This window comes from Bombina bombina, chromosome 5 (genome assembly GCF_027579735.1).
Source record: "Bombina bombina isolate aBomBom1 chromosome 5, aBomBom1.pri, whole genome shotgun sequence".
NCBI classification, from domain to species: Eukaryota; Metazoa; Chordata; class Amphibia; order Anura; family Bombinatoridae; genus Bombina; species Bombina bombina.
The window spans coordinates 724,135,791-724,150,400 of record NC_069503.1 but is presented as its reverse complement, the minus strand read 5'-3'; the positions used below and the strand labels follow the sequence as shown (position 1 = coordinate 724,150,400).

Genomic DNA, 14,610 nt, shown 5'->3' with positions numbered 1-14,610 from the left:
GTAGGGGTTAAGAAATATAATATAGGTGTTGACGATGTTAGGGGCAGCAGATTAGGGGTTCATAGGGATAATGTAGGTGGTGGCGGTGTCCAGAGCGGAAGATTAGGGGTTAATAGTATAATGCAGGTGGCGACGATGTTGGGGGCGGCAGATTAGAGGTTAAGTGTAAGGTTAGGGTTGTTTAGACTCGGGGTTCATCTTAGGGTGTTAGGTGTAGACTTAGAAAGTGTTTTCCCATAGGAAACAATGGGGCTGCGTTAGAAGCTGAACGCTGCTTTTTTTTAAAGGTGTTAGGTTTTTTTCCGACCGTCTCAGCCCCATTGTTTCCTATGGGGAAATCGTGCACGAGCACGTTTTGCCAGCTTACCGCTACCGTAAGCAACGCTGGTATTACAGGTAGAAGTAGAGCTAAATTTGCTCAACAATCACTTTTCTGAGGCTAACACAGCCATTCAGAAAACTTGTAATAACAGCGTTGTTTAAAGTGTGCGCTGGAAAAAAAAAAGGCTTGTTAGCCCCGCAGGTCTTTACCGACAAAACTCGTAATCTAGGCGATAGTGTGTTCCACACGAACAAAGGGGGGGGGGGGGGTATCTTTATTTATGTGATTTGGGTGATTGTTTTTAAAGGGACATTAAACCCAAAAAATTTATTTCATTATTCAGATAGAGAATACAATTTTTAAAAACTTTCCAATTTACTTCTATTATCAAAAATGTTTAATTCTCATGTTATTCTTTGTTAAAGAGATACCTAGGTAGGTAGCGTGCACATGCCTGAAGCACTACAGGACAGTAAATAGTGCTGCCATCTAGTGCCCCTGCTAATGTATATCATTGTTGCAAAACTGCTGCTATATAGTGCTGCAGACACGTGCACACTCTTGAGCTTACATTTCTGCTTTTCAAATAAGGATAACAAGAAAACTAAGAAAATATGATAATAGAAGTAAATTAGAAAGTTGTTTAAAATGTTATGTTCTATCTAAATCATGAATGAAAAAAAAATGGGTTTTACATCCCTTTAAGTAAGAAAATTAACCTAAAATTATCAGATAAGTTATTAACACAATATTTGTATTTGCAGGATGATATCATGGAGCTGTATCCATAAAAACACTAACAAAATTATTTGTTGAGTTTTCGATACTTAGGTAAAGCTGTACAGATAAAATTCCATAGTGCACTCTCCAAAAGATTGAATGCAAGTAAAACTATTAAATAAAGAAATGCCTGGCACCTAGGTGAAGAAAAAAGACTTTGTCAAGTTTGCTTAAAGGGACACTGTACCCAAAAAATTTCTTTCGTGATTCAGATTGAGCATGAAATTTTCAGCAACTTTCTAATTTACTCTTATTATCAAATTTTCTTCATTCTCTTGGTATCTTTATTTGAAATGCAAGAATGTAAGTTTAGATGCCGGCCCATTTTTGGTGAACAACCTGGGTTGTCCTTGCTGATTGGTGGATAAATTCATCCACCAATAAAAAAGTGCTGTCCAGAGTACTAAAACCAAAAAAAAGCTTAGATACCTTCTTTTTCAAATAATGATAGCAAGAGAACGAAGAAAAATTGATAATAGGAGTAAATTAGAAAGTTGCTTAAAATTGCATGCTCTTTCTTAATTACAAAAGAAAAGATTTGGGTACAGTTTCCCTTTAACCACCATACTGCAGTAAAAGTTGCTGAACCATCTTATTTGGATCCATTCTTCACATTGCAAGCTGGTACCAGCCCCAGAACTGGACTCTGGGTAATCTATGATGTGTGTCTTCAGAACATAAAGACTATCCTTCTCTTGATTGTGCCTTGACTGTTGGAGTTGTGTTCCTGTTACGGTACTACAGAGTCATCCCCAGCTAAATTAGGGGAGTATTGCTTTAACTTATTTACTCATATTGCTTGTTTTGTATTCTCTTGTAATTGTGTTATTTTTTATTGATCATATTAGTTATAAGAAAGCTTTATACAGCTTTGTCTGCTGAAAAGTAGGTCTTATTTGTATTAGTACACACTGTAGTTTATGCACATAAACAAAGTAACCTTCCAGATAAGTAACTCTAAACCTTGCAGTATTGTAACCTATTGTATGGCCCACTGAGTATAGAGAATATCCTAGCACATTTATAGTTGAAAGACAATGCTGCAATATCTCAGAATATGCCAGACCCTTCACCATTCTAGAACATAGAAGGCTCCCCAGTGTTTCTATACTGTCCCTTAATATTTGGGCAAAGAGGGGATATGTGTGTCTCACAATGGAGAAAGGTATGAGAACATGACGTTTTTGTAGGAATTTCCCATTGCAACCATTCCTTAGTGTATTATCAAAATACTCGAAATAAAGAGATTAAGAACATGTCTTAGATAGAAATTTATAACAACTATACAGAGAAATATGAGTTTTGGGCGTAGTATAATTATGACACTGATGGTATGTTTTCTACTTACAATGGCTCTTATTGGATCTGTGCTACTAAAGCATATGTATTGTTCCCTTTTTAACTGGTATGGTATCTGCTATTTTTGATTTTGTAATTTCAGGTGTTTGTCAGCAAAGGGAATAAAGATGTCTTTACATTGTTACAACTACACAATATTTTAAAAAGGTAAGGACTATATTCTTTTTTCATACAAGAGAATTTAGGTTGCATAAAATAATTAGCAAATTAAGTGTCTATATCAGATGAGAGCTGATTCTACTTAGATCATATTTTGAGAATTATAAACATTACATGTAGTAGCTTTGCAGAATAAGTAGCAATAGGTTATTTTTTGGTAGCTCAATGAGGAGGGTGTGAAGGAAATTAATTTAAAAGAAAATGTTTTTATTGACCGTTTTATTTCTCATTGTTGTAAGCCTTAGCACAAGTTACCTAGCATAGCCACACAGCCTCTTGCCGAAGTATAGCAGTTTTCCCTGGGTTAGTGGTCATGCTAAAGATATAATTTGAAATTGTATAGAGTAGCTGTGAGTTATTCTCTGTAAAAGTATAATATATGTATTTAATCTGTATTATATATCCCCTGGATTTAAATGACATATGATAAGTTAAGGTATTAAAAAAGGACAGTCATCACAAAAATTGTTATTGTTTAAAAAGATAGATAATGCCTTTACTACCCATTCCCCAGCTTTGCATAACCAACATGGTTATATTAACATACTTTATAACATTTAAACCTCTAAATGTATGTCTATTTCTAAGTCCCTAAATACAGCCCCATGATCACATGCTTTTGTATTTGCTTTTCACATTAGGGGAAGCTAGTTCATGTGAGCCATATAGATAATATTGTGCTGACGCCCATGGATTCTAACAACACAGCACTAATTGGCTTAAATGCAAGTCAATAGATAAAGTCATGTGATCAGGGGGCCGTCAGAAGATGCTTAGAAACTAGGTAAATCACAGAGGTAAAAACAAATTATGCTTACCTGATAATTTTATTTCCATCATGGGGAGGAGAGTCCACTGCTTCATTCAGTAATTGTGGGAATTAAGAACCTGGCCACCAGGAGGCGGCAAAAACACCCCAACCAAAGGCTTAAATACCTCCCCCACTCCCCTCATCCCCCAGTCATTCTGCCGAGGGAACAAAGAACAGTAGGAAAAATATTAGGGTATAAATGGTGCTAGAAGAATATATTAAATTTAGGTCCGCGGACTCTCCTCCCCACAAAGAGAAATAAAATTATCAGGGAAGCATAATTTTTTTTTCCATCTAAAGGGGAGGAGAGTCCACGGCTTTATTAATTACTTGTGGGAAACATATACCCAAGCTCTTAGAGGACACTGAATGAAACCAGGAGGGTAAACGGCGGACCCCTAATCTGAGGGCACCACAGCCTGTAGAACCCTTTCTCCCAAAAACAGCTTCCGCAGAAGCAAAAAAGTAAAATTTGTAAAACTTAGTGAAGGTAGGGCAAGGAGGACCAGGTAGCCGTCTTGTAAATCTGCTCCATAGAAGCCTCATTCTTGAAGGCCCAAGACGAAGCCACAGCTCTAGTTGAATGAGCCGTGATCCTCTGAGGCTTATGTCCCGCTGTCTCATAGGCCAAACGGATCAAGCTCCTCAGCCAAAAAGACAAAGTAGCAGCAGACGCCCTCTGACCCCTGCGCTTTCCTGAATACATGACAAAAAAGTGACTTAGATTGTCTGAAATACTTTGTGGCCTGAAGATAGAATTTCAAAGCACGAGCCACGTCCAGATTATGAAGTAACCTCTACTTAGGAGAAGGGTTAGGACAAAAAGAAGGAACAACTATCTCCTGATTGACGTTACGGTTGACAAAAAAGTGACTTAGATTGTCTGAAATACTTTGTGGCCTGGAGATAGAATTTCAAAGCACGAGCCACGTCCAGATTTTGAAGTAACCTCTCCTTAGGAGAAGGGTTAGGACATAAAGAAGGAACAACTATCTCCTGATTGACGTTACGGTTAGACACCACCTTGGGGAGAAACCCCAAGCCTGTGCGAAGAACAGCCTTATCCGCATGAAACACCAGATAAGAGGGCTCATATTGCAAGGCCGCCAGCTCAGAAACTCTGAGGGCCGAAGCAATGGCCAACAGAATGAGAACTTTCCATGAGAGAAGTTTTATGTCAAGAGAATGCATAGGTTCAAACGGAACCGACTGCAAGACCCTAAGTACCAAGTTTAAGCTCCATGGGGGAGCAGTCTGCCTAAAAACAGGCCTGATTCGAGACAGAGCCTGAACAAAAGATTGGACGTCAGGGAGATCGGAGAGTCTCCTGTGCAACAGAACAGATAAAGCCGAAATTTGTCCCTTTATTGAACTAGCGATGAGACCCTTCTCCAGACCCTTTTGGAGAAAAGACAAAATCCTGGAAACAAAAATGATAATAAATGAACAGTGCGCCAACAGATACAGTGCTAAAAAATTAAAGATTATTAACCATAAAGGTACATATAAAATATACTCTTACACAAGTGTGCAAATAAAAGTCAATGGTATTAATATAAAAGTGAATGTTCAGATGTCTTAGCTTAGTAACGCTAAGTACATATTACTTGGTGAGACCTAGGTAGTCAGAATACTCCCTCAGGCTCTGTCAGATGATGGCTCGCGGCTTCTTCAATACTTTTGCTGGTGTCCCAAAAGAATAAAATCTGTGAAAATATAGAATGGAAAAGAAGGCGCCACCATAGTGTACGATCAATGTGTACAAACAAGCTTCAGATGCGCATGAAGAACTGGTACTTACAAGCTCCTTGACACTTGAGAAGTGTCACAAACGACTTCTGGAACTTTATGAGTCGTCCAGCTAACTCCCACCACCGTCCTTGTTAACCCGTTCTATAGGGTATTCAGATGGATGCCGGATAACTTGCTCTCCTGATGACAATCTGCTTACTCAGGATACAGTCTTTATGTAAAAATAGCCAAACCCGGTCGGCTTTTGTGTGCAGTTAGGACCGTATAGTGCCGTAGACAGCAAACTCCAAAATGTATGTACAAAACTGCTACAATTGAATAAAATAAAGTTTGTGGATCCAACGTCTTATAAAACTTGACTTTATTTTATAACACAACGTTTCTCGGTCTTAGATGACCGTTTCATCAGGTGTATATTGACATTAATGATACCACAAACTTATATTGCCGATTTTGTCTGCGTCTGCTTATTCCCAATGCGCATGTGTGTAGGTGTGTCCGGACCTAGTATTACCCATTGGAGGAACCAAAGTGGGTGTGTGATTTATATGGCGAATCGCTGCTTACAGTATCACGCCTAAAATAAAGAACAAGACTTTTGTCTCGCACTTATCACTAATAAGAAATTAATCTTAATCTAAATATATATTTTTTACAAGGGGTACAAGTCCGGATTTACATTCACACATGAGCCAAATTATGCACACTACATGTGTAGCCTACGCATATGGGCTCGATACTATCTTGCAATTAAAAACAAATAAAATACATATTCAGATGTACATTTCTAAATTACTACTTAAAAATTACAAATAAATTTGGCTACCTTATCTGAAAATTAACAACAGTGTAACCAAAAACCAAAACCAAAAACAAAACAAACCCACAATTGAATATGGATTGTAGGATTAAATAACTATGTCATGTAAAGAGTGTAACAATCAGTCACAATGGAGTACCCATATGATACCTAGCTAATAGAATCTAGATAGGGGATACATAACTTTCCTTTTGGTCGGATACTCAGATGGGTTATTGTCACCTGGATGGTACAGAAGTCTTATGAGCCTCACATACAATTGGACTATATGGGACCAAAGTGTTATAGACATAATATCGAACATTATATAAAATAAAATATAATATAAAAAATATATATATAATATATAATATATAGTATAAAATATATATATACATTCTATATTGCAAAAATTGGATAAATATTAAATACATATAAAATACAATTAAAAATAATATATATATATATATATATATATATATATATATATATATATATAAAAGAATATATCTAGGATTGGGGGAATTATAATTCTCTTGATTGGTGGGTCGCTTATAGCTGGTAGCTCTGTGTGACAGAGCCTATATTGTGTCACATGATGGACCCACAAGATTGGCCCTACGTATAACCTTTAAGTAAGTGATCAAGGTTGTTGACATGTGATACTAACATAATGATTGTACTATATGTAATATTCTAGGTTTTTAACATATGATTCAAACCTAATGGATAGTGGGTGCTAATGTTATACTATACTATACTGGGTAGCATTGAGCTATTTGTTGTTGGTCATTATCAATTGAATGCAGCCATATCGATATTTGCATTTAAGCCACCGGGAGACAGGGTCTTAAGTTTCCATATCCAAAAAGTCTCCCTCTGTCTCAAATGCAAAAATCTATTTCTACCCCACTTGGGAACAATGAGCTCTAAGGGAAAAATACTGAAAGTGTTGGAGTCTCCTCTATGGCATTCTGCAACATGTCTTGGGACACTATGATTTTTAATATTTTTATCTATATTTCTCTTATGTTCACCCCATCTTTTTTTGAGGGGTCTGGAGGTCCTACCAACATATTGGACCCCACAGCTACATTCCAGCATGTACACCACAAATGAGGAGTCACAAGTGAAATGGTTAGTAATGTGGAATATCTCTTTGGTTACAAACGATGTGTATTCAGTTCTCTTGTCGTTTGTGAATGCACAAAGTCCACAATTGGGACGACTACACTTGAAAAAACCTGGTTTCCCTATCAGTTTACTTTTAACTATACTAGGAATATAGTTAAAAGTAAACTGATAGGGAAACCAGGTTTTTGTGGTGTACATGCTGGAATGTAGCTGTGGGGTCCAATATGTTGGTAGGACCTCCAGACCCCTCAAAAAAAGATGGGGTGAACATAAGAGAAATATAGATAAAAATATTAAAAATCATAGTGTCCCAAGACATGTTGCAGAATGCCATAGAGGAGACTCCAACACTTTCAGTATTTTTCCCTTAGAGCTCATTGTTCCCAAGTGGGGTAGAAATAGATTTTTGCATTTGAGACAGAGGGAGACTTTTTGGATATGGAAACTTAAGACCCTGTCTCCCGGTGGCTTAAATGCAAATATCGATATGGCTGCATTCAATTGATAATGACCAACAACAAATAGCTCAATGCTACCCAGTATAGTATAGTATAACATTAGCACCCACTATCCATTAGGTTTGAATCATATGTTAAAAACCTAGAATATTACATATAGTACAATCATTATGTTAGTATCACATGTCAACAACCTTGATCACTTACTTAAAGGTTATACGTAGGGCCAATCTTGTGGGTCCATCATGTGACACAATATAGGCTCTGTCACACAGAGCTACCAGCTATAAGCGACCCACCAATCAAGAGAATTATAATTCCCCCAATCCTAGATATATTCTTTTATATCTATATATATATTTTTATTATTATTTTTAATTGTATTTTATATGTATTTAATATTTATCCAATTTTTGCAATATAGAATGTATATATATATTTTATACTATATATTATATATATATTTTTTATATTATATTTTATTTTATATAATGTTCGATATTATGTCTATAACACTTTGGTCCCATATAGTCCAATTGTATGTGAGGCCCATAAGACTTCTGTACCATCCAGGTGACAATAACCCATCTGAGTATCCGACCAAAAGGAAAGTTATGTATCCCCTATCTAGATTCTATTAGCTAGGTATCATATGGGTACTCCATTGTGACTGATTGTTACACTCTTTACATGACATAGTTATTTAATCCTACAATCCATATTCAATTGTGGGTTTGTTTTGTTTTTTGTTTTTGATTTTGGTTTTGTTTTTTGGTTACACTGTTGTTAATTTTCAGATAAGGTAGCCAAATTTATTTGTAATTTTTAAGTAGTAATTTAGAAATGTACATCTGAATATGTATTTTATTTGTTTTTAATTGCAAGATAGTATCAAGCCCATATGCGTAGGCTACACATGTAGTGTGCATAATTTGTCCCATGTGTGAATGTGAATCCGGACTTGTACCCCTTGTAAAAAATATATATTTAGATTAAGATTAATTTCTTATTAGTGATAAGTGCGAGACAAAAGTCTTGTTCTTTATTTTAGGCGTGATACTGTAAGCAGCGATTCGCCATATAAATCACACACCCACTTTGGTTCCTCCAATGGGTAATACTAGGTCCGGACACACCTACACACATGCGCATTGGGAATAAGCAGACGCCGACAAAATCGGCAATATAAGTTTGTGGTATCATTAATGTCAATATACACCTGATGAAACGGTCATCTAAGACCGAGAAACGTTGTGTTATATTATAAAATAAAGTCAAGTTTTATAAGACGTTGGATCCACAAACTTTATTTTATTCAATTGTAGCAGTTTTGTACATACATTTTGGAGTTTGCTGTCTACGGCACTATACGGTCCTAACTGCACACAAAAGCCGACCGGGTTTGGCTATTTTTACATAAAGACTGTATCCTGAGTAAGCAGATTGTCATCAGGAGAGCAAGTTATCCGGCATCCATCTGAATACCCTATAGAACGGGTTAACAAGGACGGTGGTGGGAGTTAGCTGGACGACTCATAAAGTTCCAGAAGGCGTTTGTGACACTTCTCAAGTGTCAAGGAGCTTGTAAGTACCAGTTCTTCATGCGCATCTGAAGCTTGTTTGTACACATTGATCGTACACTATGGTCGCGCCTTCTTTTCCATTCTATATTTTCACAAAATCCTGGAAACCCTCACCCTGTGCTAAGGGTAGCCATGACTCTGTGACACACCAGGACAAGTAAGTCCTCCACACCTTATGATACATGCGTCGAGTGACCAGCTTTCTTGCCTGAACTAGAGTGCCAGTCACATTTTCGGGAAAAACCCTTTTTGCCAAGACTAACCATTTAATCTCCATGCAGTCAGCCTCAGAGAATCGAGATTTTGATGTTGAAAAGGACCCTGCTCCAGCAGATCCCTGCGTCAGGGTAACCTCCACGGCAGAGAGGATGACATCCCCACCAGATCCGCAAACCACATCCTCCTCTGCCACGAAGGAGAAATCAGAATGGAGGATACTCCCTCTTGCTTCATACGAGCCACTACACGAGGAAGAAGCGGTAACGGAGGAAATATGTATACTAGACCGAACCTCCAATGCATCTATTAGCTCCGCCTGGGGCTCCCTCGACTTCGATCCGTATCGGGGAAGCTTGAAATTTAACCTTGACGCCATGAGATCGATCTCCGGCGTCCCCCATCTGAGACAGATCTCAGCAAACACTTCGGGGTGAAGAGACCATTCCCCCGAATTAAATGTCTGCCTGCTGAGAAAATCTGCTTCCCAGTTGTCCACACCCAGGATGTGGATTGCAGAGAGCGAACAGTTGTGGGTCTCTGCCCACTACAGGATCCGAGACACCTCCCTCATTGCCAGGGAGCTCCTTGTGCCCCCCTGGTGGTTGATGTAAGCCACCAAGGTAATATTGTCCATCTGGAACCTGATAAAGCTGAATTCCTCTAGACGAGGCCACGCCTTCAGAGCATTGTAGATCGCTCGAAGCTCCAGAATATTTATTGGAAGAGCCTCTAAACGAGACCACTTCCCCTGTGACATCCTGGCACCCCAAACGGCTCCCCATCCCGCCAGACTCGCGTCCGTGGTAACAATCTCACAGGACAGTCACAGGAAGGATCTCCCTAAGGACAGGTGATCCGGGCAGATCCACCAGGGGAGGGAAAACCGATTCTGCGCATCCATGTATATCGGCTGCGACAGATCAGAATGATCGCCGTTCCACTGTCTCAACATGCACAATTGCAGAGGTCTGAGGTGAAACCTGGTGAATGAAATGATGTCCATGCTGGAGACCATGAGCCCAATCATCTCCATGCACTGAGCTACAGATGAACTCACTGTAGACTGGAGGGCAAGACAGGTAGACGGCATCTTTGTGCGTCGCTTGTCCATGAGAAAGATCTTCATTGACACAGAGTTTATGATTGTGCCCAAGAACTCCACCCTGGTACTGGGAACCAGAGAACTCTTCTCGAGATTGATCTTCCAGCCGTGAAATTAAAGTAACTGCAGCAGGACCCTGGTGTGGGCCTCTGCCAGATGGTATGACGGCGCCTGAACCAGAATGCCGTCCAGGTAGGGCGCCACCGTGATGCCCTGGGATCTGGCTACTGCTAGAAAGGCCCCCAGGACCTTTGTGAAGACTCTCAAGCCGTCGCCAGGCCGAAGGGAAGAGCCACGAACTGGAAATGCTGATCCAGAAAGGCAAATCTGAGGAACCTGAAATGGTCCCTGTGAATCAGAACATGAAGGTAGGCATCATTCAAGTCTATAGAGGTCATTAGCTGCCCCTCTTGAACTAGGGGCAGAATGGAACTGATTGTTTCCATTTTGAACGATGGAACGGACAGGAACTTGTTTAAACATTTGAGGTCCAGAATCGGGCGGAACATGCCCCCTCTCTTTCTTCCAGCCTTGAAGACTGGTTTGACAGAAGGAATCTTCCCCTGGGCGGAGAGGACTTAAACCCTATCCTCTAACCCTTGGTGACTATCTCCAGAACCCAGTGGTCTTGACCGTCCTGCAACCAGGCATCTTAGAACAGACAGACAATCTGCCCCCCACTCAGTCCGCAGACCAGTCGGGAGCTGCCCCTTCATGCGGACTAAGTCTCGGCAGGCTTCTTGTGCTGTTTAGACTTGTTCCAAGTTTGAGCAGGCTTCCAGGGACCCTTGGTTTGGTCCGCTTTCGCGGTGGGCTGTTGGCGTTGCGCCTTATCTCCACGAAAGGGACGAAAATTAGCACTCTTAGGTTTCGCCTTCTTATCCTGGGGAAGGAAGGCACCCTTGCCTCCTGTAACCGTGGATATGAGAGAGTCTAGACCTGGACCGAACAGGATCTTGCCCTTAAAAGGCAAAGACAGCAGCCTCGTCTTAGAGGTCAGGTCATGTCCGCCGACCACAATTTTAGCCACAGAGCCCTGCGTGCTAGAACCGAAAAACCTGATACCTTAGCATTCAGGCGGATAATTTGCATATTAGCATCACAAATTAAGGAATTGGCCACCTTTAGGGCCTTAATCTCTTCCTGTACCTCCTCGAAAGAGGGTTAACCCTCAATCATATCAAATAAGGCATCACACCAATATGACGCAGCTCCAGCAACCGCCGCTGCAAAAACAAACCCTGTGTGTTGAAACATCTTTCGTAACATGTTTTCCAACTTTTTATCCATAGGCTCCTGGAATGAAGAACTATCCTCTAAAGGGATCGTCAAGCGCTTAGCGAGCGTGGAGATGGCCCCATCCACCTTGGAAATGGTCCCCCACAACTCTAGCTGGGCCTCCGGGACGGGAAAAAGCTTTTTAAAGTGAGAAGAGGGGGAAAAGGTAGAACCTAACAGCTCCCACTCATTCTTTAAAATGTTCGCCATCTTGACAGGAACCGGGAAAGTCTGGGAGACCACCCTGTCCTCGTAAACCTTATCCAACTTAGGAATGGAGGGTCCTTCTCGAAGCTTGGGTTCCCGGGAACCTCTATAGTAGCCAGCACTTGCTTTAATAAAAAATGCAAGTTCTCCATCTAAAACCTAAAGCCGGGCTCCTCCATCGGAGGTTCAATTGACACAGACTCCGACCCCAAAAGGGCCCCTTCTGAAGCGTTGGACGGGGCCTCAACATTGTACCACCCTACTGGAGCGTCCGATAGACCAATCCTGGGTCGGGCCGCTATGAAAAGCTCTACGCTTGCACTTAGCAGAACACGGCAAAGCATGGATAACCTTAACGACTGCCGTTTCAAGCTGATCCACGAAATCAGGCGGCCAAGCAATCTCCCCCGAAGGGGTAACAGTCGAACCCTGGGGTGCTGCATGTGGTAAAGGGGACGCCATTGTGGAACGCACCTCACGGGACGGAGATCCCTCAGAGGTGGACGGCTCAGTAGTGCTAGACATTCTCTTATGTTTGGAAGTCATAGCCTTCTCAAGGCATGTAGAACACAGTTGGTACCCTCTAACGCATCAGAATCCTCCACAGCCTTTAGAAAAAAAAAAAAATAAGACAGGCACCCTTATAACCAACTAATGGCTGGGGCACTCACCAACTCCTATGATCCGGACTGTAGAAACCGCTTTGTCTCCTCCGTCGCAGATCAGACCGGAAGTAAAGAGGCCCCACCCGGTCACAAGGATGTCTACGCAGGACCGCCCCTGCCTAGGAGAAAACGCGCAAAAAAAGCCAGCGCAAAACTCCCGGAAGAGAACCTATCAGTTCCACAAAAATGCCAGAGCCGCACCCTTGCACATAACACAGCAATTACATAATTATCTCATCATGTACATACCCCATGATCCTATAAAGATAAAGGTGCCACACTGTGGCCCTGTCTTCTGTGTTATCATATAAAAATGAAACAATCTTACCAGAATCTACGCCGTGGAACAGGAACATGACATGGACTTGAGAAAAGAACGCAATCTGCGAAACTTGTCAACGCAGATTGCTATAGGAGCTGTTAATACGAGTCGGGATGGTGTCGCAAAAGGGAAGCTCCCTCTGCATCTCCGAACTCTAACTTTTACCCAGGTCCTCAGCCGAGAAGCTTGAAGGGCTCATAAGAGACCTCCGATTTTCCAGCACCTCTCTGCCACCTCCTGTGATGATTCGAAAGGCAAAGAATAACTGAGGGATGAGGAGAGTGGGGGAGGTATTTAAGCCTTTGGTTAGGGTGTCTTTGCCTCCTCCTGGTGGCCAGGTTCTTAATTCCCACAATTAATGAATGAAGCCGTGGACTCTCCTCCCCTTGAGATGGAAAAGTGTATTAACTGTTTTCTGTGCAAAACTGGGGAATGGGTAATGAAATAATTATCTATCTTTTAACAGAATAACAAAATTTGAGTTGACTGTCCCTTTAATGGAAATTGTGATGCTTACAAAAAAGAAAAGTTCTGTTGGCCATAATTGTGATTGTATCAGAATGCGTGCTCATCTTGTGCCGTTTTGTTTCCCTCTTAGACTCCTTCTGACTCAAGTGTCTGCTTGCTATGGGATCTGGCGTATCCCCTTGTCTACTCCTGAACAAACCATTGTACATCCAGCATGTACCTGCAAATGGACATTTCCTCGTGTGCAAAGCAACTCAAGTGCAAATGGACTATGATATTGAAGCAGAGTGTCTCAGGGAAGTGGAGCTCTAAGAGGACAAATACTGTTTTTAAAATAATAAGAGGCCACCCAGAGATGCTTGTGCTGTTCTCATGTTATGCTTCACTGTGGAGAGTGTATAAGAGCAGGATACTGTCAAAGCTATTTGGGGGTACAAGCTATGCAGTTTGAGAAATAAGATACAGTGTTGTTTTGGGGTAGATGGGGGCTGGTTGGGTCTTTTTGCAGATAGACCAGTAGTTTGGGTATTCTGGGAGGTAGCCAGAGTATTGGAGAGACGGTACCAATATGCAGTGACTAACTGTAGCCTACTCAGTTTTTATTATAGTTAGCTATTATAGCAATAAGTGTGTACAAATTTATCTACAGTATTCTCACATAGATGCATGTAATACCGAAGTATTAGGCTTAAATTGTTATTAATAGAGTTACTATTTTTTGTGCCTTTTATATAGCGGTTACCTGTTTTAAATATTGTTAAATAACCATACTGACTCCATTTTGTATCTATACAGCCATTCTGAACTAATACTAAACTGTTGTTTTTATCAAGCTTAGTTTGCTGAAATCTGTTCTTGGGACATAAACATTTGTATCTTGTTGCTAACTGTAACCAAACAGCTGCTAGCATCACCGCATTTCTTTGTCATCTTGTTCCAAGGACAAAGAATGTCTACAGTTTTTTGTCTTTTACACAAACAATCATGTCTAAAAGTTCTGTAATAACTAACTTGCAATAAGGGTGTGTGTATGAAGCCTCTCTGTGTCAATTTACAATGTATGTGATGTATACTATATAACCACATTGTGGGCGGTCAATAAACTGAACAGTTGTTATACTTTTTTTGTGTGGTCTGGCAGTGTTCCCGAGATCTCATATCAGGTGCAATGCTCTGCTCTAGCTGAGGTTTA

The 14,610-nt window shown here is 40.6% G+C and overlaps 1 long non-coding RNA gene across 1 annotated transcript; it reads left to right on the top strand.

The window, feature by feature from the left end:
- Nucleotides 1-2,518: 2,518 nt before the first annotated feature.
- On the top strand, nucleotides 2,519-14,537 carry LOC128659491 (uncharacterized). The gene is made up of 2 exons (XR_008402404.1): nucleotides 2,519-2,608; nucleotides 13,549-14,537. It is a non-coding gene; the product is annotated as an uncharacterized LOC128659491 (long non-coding RNA).
- Nucleotides 14,538-14,610: the final 73 nt, after the last annotated feature.